This window comes from Amblyomma mixtum, chromosome 1 (assembly GCF_055824585.1).
Source record: "Amblyomma mixtum isolate Tamu chromosome 1, ASM5582458v1, whole genome shotgun sequence".
Lineage (NCBI taxonomy): Eukaryota > Metazoa > Arthropoda > Arachnida > Ixodida > Ixodidae > Amblyomma > Amblyomma mixtum.
In genome coordinates, this window is record NC_143012.1 from 84,811,528 (window position 1) to 84,817,269 (window position 5,742).

Consider the following 5,742-nt stretch of genomic DNA (forward strand, 5'->3'; position numbering starts at 1 on the left):
GGAGAAGTTTTGTAAATATACCACCAGGGGACGCTGAGTGCCCCTTCTTGCAAGAGTTAATGTATAGGTTCCTAGAGTAGCGCGCTGGTTTTCCCTGCGCCGCTTGCGCCTCTATTGGTTAAACACGATCACATGATTGAAAAGCATCCATGCATTGCGGAGATGCCAACTTCTTTTGCATCCCTTAGCACTAGACCGTTGCTGACAGCCCACTCGTGCAGCTACTGTATTCGTATTTTGCGGCATTTTATTTTGTACGAGTGCACATGATCACTGAGATATCTCATCAACAACGCGCAGTTATGTCAGAAGTGCTGGCCAATTCTTGAAAATGTTTGTGATATGTGGCGTGTACAACAGATGGCGCCACCCATCCGCGTGGTGAATATTATGTTCCTAACTCATAGAGATAGGCCTTTTTGTAGCTGACGCATTGCTAGCAACCTGTGTCATGTAGTGAAACAGTAATCTGTTTACAATAGGGCAAGTTCGGCTGTACTGGATGAGGTCCGCCACCTGCGTTGAGAAGTTGAGGCTCCTCCTGATAACTTGGATGCTTGGGAGAGCAGCATGGCGGACCTACGCGCTAACTGCGGGAACCTGTACCGTAACTCTACTTGTTCCTGGTGTGCAGGGTTTGGAGACAAGGCCCAGCAGCAAGCAGGCAGTCAGCGTCCAGCCAGTCGTTTTTTTTCGGTGGCAGCGTTCCTTGGCAGTCCAGAAAGACAGCTGGTGACGTGGAGCCGCAGCTGGAGCAGACAGATGCACCCTCAATGGGCCTGCGTGTGAAGCAGGAGTGCCAGGAGCCGCTTGTGTGCCAACGTGAGTGCCGCGATGGGAGTTTCACGCCTGCACCTGAACTGCGAGCGCGAATGCGTCTTTGTGGGTGCCAAAAGGGGGTAAGCTGTTTTATTTATTCATTTCATGCTAAATGTTTTTTTTTCTTTTGGTGGTCATGATGCCAGAAATATGGCTGTGACCCAAGACTGAATTCTAGACTACAAACCAAATAAATAAATAAATAAGCAGTATTTCGAGATCTGCAACACTCATTCTGTTGCTCAGGCCATTGCTTTGCAGCTGCACAAAATCCTTTGGTAACTCAGTATAGTAACACAGAAAACTACAGCAAGCAGCTTCAAGTAATACATTATTGTGCCTCATTCACAGGAATTATGTGAAGTATAAAAGTGCCGAAGCAGCAGTGCTGGCAAGTGATTAACCAAAGCTACAAAAACTAGAACATAGTGTTAATATTATAAGCGGTTCATTTACATTCTCTGTGCTAGCTTGAGCTCTTGTATCCAGCCACATGTTGAAGGCTATGGCTGCCACACTATTCCACTTATACACCTTCTTTCAGGTATCCAAAATGGCAGCTGCAATGCTGATGTGGGAACGCAAGTAAATACGGTGCACCCCCGTGTTGAAGCTCAAGCTGACGATTTCATTGATTAGCCAAGTACGTATCATGGCCAAAGCCTGTTAGCACGTGTTTACGGTTCAGGCGGGAAGCGTGTCGTTCGTGTGATTATTCCGCTCCGCTTTGTTCGTCTTCGTTGTGCCATGTCGCACATCCTGATTAAATGGACGACAGAAGAGTCATGGGATGTGCATCCTGTACGCGCCATTGGGGATGCCCATGTCGGCTTCTGCCTCATGAGGGAAGAAAATGCGTTTGAGGAGCTGCGTGGCACGCATGTCAGCGTGAAGTGGAAAGACGGGGAACCACCAGCTACAGCAGAGCTGCTCGATTTGGGTAGGCACAAGTGTTGGCAACCGTTATTGCTAGGCACCGCGAATGCTCCGGATTTATTCCTTCTGGTAAAATAACGCAGGCACGCTGAAAATGATGGAGTGACGCCGTTCGTGGGTTGTGAAGAGTGCAGGTGCCTCGAACAGCCGTGGCAGTGCAGGTGAACAGCCGCCTTCAAAAAAACCGGAGGTAAATCTGCCCATTACTGTCGACGTTTAGTAGTAACCCTTTCTGCTTTCTTTTTCTGCATTGCAAGGGGCCACATAAAGTAGCACATCATAATGATTACTGTGAGCTATTGTCTGTTGCTACAGATTTAAGAGCATTAGAATTCTTTGCCATTGGTAGCGATTTCGTGCCTGCTTTTATTTTTCAAACGCACACATTTTCATGTAAACAGTACCTATTTTTATGATAGGTTACGGTTGAGTACAAAGTGTCACGGCGGCGAAATTTTATTTTCTTACAAGAGGTAAGGGAGAATGGTTTAGATGTCTTCGTTAACTGTTTATTAAAAGGTACCGGCCTCGTATCAGCATGCAGTCTTAAATTTGTAATCACTGAAATTGTGAATAAGGAATAAAAGGCATATTTCCTGGTGTGAAATTATTTTTTATTTTTAAAAGTATTGAGATATTTAACAAAGGAACTTTTGTTAAATAACGGTGTTAAATTATTTTTAACAAGAAAAATAATACAGAAAGATGAGAACGTCTTTACTTTTGTGGAGCGTCAACATTGCCTGAAAGTCCCCTGCCTTAGGTCACTTGATGTGAGGTATGTGCATGCTGTAAGCTGCAGATGCATTGCAATGAAGAAACTGTACACAGCTGTGTTATCACATGAGTGATGTGATAACACAGTATGGGAACAGTATTCGGCATGAATACATGACGTGACCCACCAGTGACCCACACCACAGTTATAAAACACTAATTAACTCCTAAAGCATTGTAAGAAACTATTTTTGGACAGATGTTGTGCTTGTGCGCCATATTGTGTACGCCCCCTCTTCCTTTTCACTAATCCAGGGTAGCCATCTGGTCCATGCTTCTGCTTAACCTCGCCTTTCTGTTTCGTCTCTCTCTCTCTGTACTGCGAGCCTTGTTCATCATCTTGACCTCCATGCATCATCTTTCACTTGTACATACCATCGTCATCTTCTACGCATCATCTTCTTTCACTTGGACGGATCACCATCATCATCCCGGGGCTCCGCCGGTGGCTCGTGCCTCGGGTTCGTCGGTAGAATAAACACCGGACACGGCAGTCTTCCTCAAGCGTCTTGCCGTCTCGGTCTAGCTTGCCTTCGCAATATTAGTTTTGAGAATTTTGATAGCGCAGTTACCGTCGGCGCAGTGTCCCAACAAATTTAGCTACATTGCATCAAACATACATGTGCGTTCGAGAAGCTTGCAGGCAAAGCAACCTCTCCAGTGCACGTAACTCGCGGAAAACGCCAAAATTTGTTGGGCAGCAGCGCCGAGGGTAACCGCATTTTCGAGATTCTCAAAATTTTCGAGATTTCGGGATTTTCGAGATTCTCACGTCTTTCATACATAATTAGCGTAAAAGTAATTGTGAAAAGTTAACTACTCAATATTAGTTAACCTGCCTGCTGTCAGCACATGTTACCTGTATTCTGACGTAGTGCTCCACCGACGTTAAGTCGAAAAAGGCGTTCTGGTAACTCAAAAAGCCTTTTTTTTTTCATGCGTGAAGTCTTAGGTGAAACTTCCTGTATAACAAAAGTACGCAGTATACTCAGAGTTATAACACTATTGCATTCATACATGAAAACGTTTCCAAGCGGAAAACACTGCTGAGGAACTTTGGGCTGTAGCGGAGAAGTTTTGTAAATATACCACCAGGGGACGCTGCGTGTCCCTTCTTGCAAGAGTTAATGTATAGGTTCCTAGAGTTGCGCGTTTGTTTTCCCTGCGCCGCTTGCGCCTCTATTGGCTAAACACGATCAAATGATTGAAAAGCATCCATGCATTGCGGAGATGCCAACTTCCTTTGCATCGCTTAGCACTAGACCGTTGCTGACAGCCCACTCGTGCAGCTACTGTCCTCGTGTTTTGCGGCATTTTATTTTGTACGAGTGCACATGCTCACTGAGATATCTCATCAACAACGCGCAGTTATGTCAGAAGTGCTGGCCAATTCTTGAAAACGTTTGTGATATGTGGCGTGTACAACAGATGGTGCCACCCATCCGCATGGTGAATATTATGTAAATAACTCATAGGGACAGGCCTTTTTGTAGCTGACGCATTGCTAGCAACCTGTGTCATGTAGTGAAACAGTAAACTGTTTACAATAGGGCAAGTTCGGCTGTACTGTATGAAGTCCGCCACCTGCATTCAGAAGTTGAGGCTCCTCCTGATAATTTGGATGCTTGGGAGAGCAGCATGGCGGACCTACGCGCTAACTGCGGGAACCTGTACCGTAACTCTACTTGTTCCTGGTGTGCAGGGTTTGGAGACAAGGCCCAGCAGCAAGCAGGCAGTCAGCGTCCAGCCAGTCGTTTTTTTTCGGTGGCAGCGTTCCTTGGCAGTCCAGAAAGACAGCTGGTGACGTGGAGCCGCAGCTGGAGCAGACAGATGCACCCTCAATGGGCCTGCGTGTGAAGCAGGAGTGCCAGGAGCCGCTTGTGTGCCAACGTGAGTGCCGCGATGGGAGTTTCCCGCCTGCACCTGAACTGCGAGCACGAATGCGTCTCTGTGGGTGCCAAAAGGGGGTAAGCTGTTTTATTTATTCATTTCATGGTAAATGTTTTTTTTTCTTTTGGTGGTCATGATGCCAGAAATATGGCTGTGACCCAAGACTGAATTCTACACTAAAAACCAGATAAATAAATAAGCAGTATTTCGAGATCTGCAACACTCATTCTGTTGCTCAGGCCATTGCTTTGCAGCTGCACAAAATCCTTTGGTAACTCAGTATAGTAACACAGAAAACTACAGCAAGCAGCTTCAAGTAATACATTATTGTGCCTCATTCACAGGAATTATGTGAAGTATAAAAGTGCCGAAGCAGCAGTGCTGGCAAGTGATTAACCAAAGCTACAAAAACTAGAACATAGTGTTAATATTATAAGCGGTTCATTTACATTCTCTGTGCTAGCTTGAGCTCTTGTATCCAGCCACATGTTGAAGGCTATGGCTGCCACACTATTCCACTTATACACCTTCTTTCAGGTATCCAAGTTGGCAGCTGCAATGCTGATGTGGGAACGCAAGTAAATACGGTGCACCCCCGTGTTGAAGCTCAAGCTGACGACTTCATTGATTAGCCAAGTACGTATCATGGCCAAAGCCTGTTAGCACGTGTTTACGGTTCAGGCGGGAAGCGTGTCGTTCGTGTGATTATTCCGCTCCGCTTTGTTCGTCTTCGTTGTGCCATGTCGCACATCCTGATTAAATGGACGACAGAAGAGTCATGGGATGTGCATCCTGTACGCGCCATTGGGGATGCCCATGTCGGCTTCTGCCTCATGAGGGAAGAAAATGCGTTTGAGGAGCTGCGTGGCACGCATGTCAGCGTGAAGTGGAAAGACGGGGAACCACCAGCTACAGCAGAGCTGCTCGATTTGGGTAGGCACAAGTGTTGGCAACCGTTATTGCTAGGCACCGCGAATGCTCCGGATTTATTCCTTCTGGTAAAATAACGCAGGCACGCTGAAAATGATGGAGCGACGCCGTTCGTGGGTTGTGAAGAGTGCAGGTGCCTCGAACAGCCGTGGCAGTGCAGGTGAACAGCCGCCTTCAAAAAAACCGGAGGTAAATCAGCCCATTACTGTCGACGTTTAGTAGTAACCCTTTCTGCTTTCTTTTTCTGCATTGCAAGGGGCCACATAAAGTAGCACATCATAATGATTACTGTGAGCTATTGTCTGTTGCTACAGATTTAAGAGCATTAGAATTCTTTGCCATTGGTAGCGATTTCGTGCCTGCTTTTATTTTTCAAACGCACACATTTTC

The 5,742-nt window shown here is 46.2% G+C and overlaps 1 long non-coding RNA gene across 1 annotated transcript; it reads left to right on the forward strand.

The window, feature by feature from the left end:
- The first annotated feature begins 279 nt into the window (after window positions 1-279).
- On the forward strand, window positions 280-5,536 carry LOC149367060 (uncharacterized). The gene is made up of 3 exons (XR_016284497.1): window positions 280-1,945; window positions 4,235-4,499; window positions 4,960-5,536. It is a non-coding gene; the product is annotated as an uncharacterized LOC149367060 (long non-coding RNA).
- The last annotated feature ends 206 nt before the right edge of the window (window positions 5,537-5,742 follow it).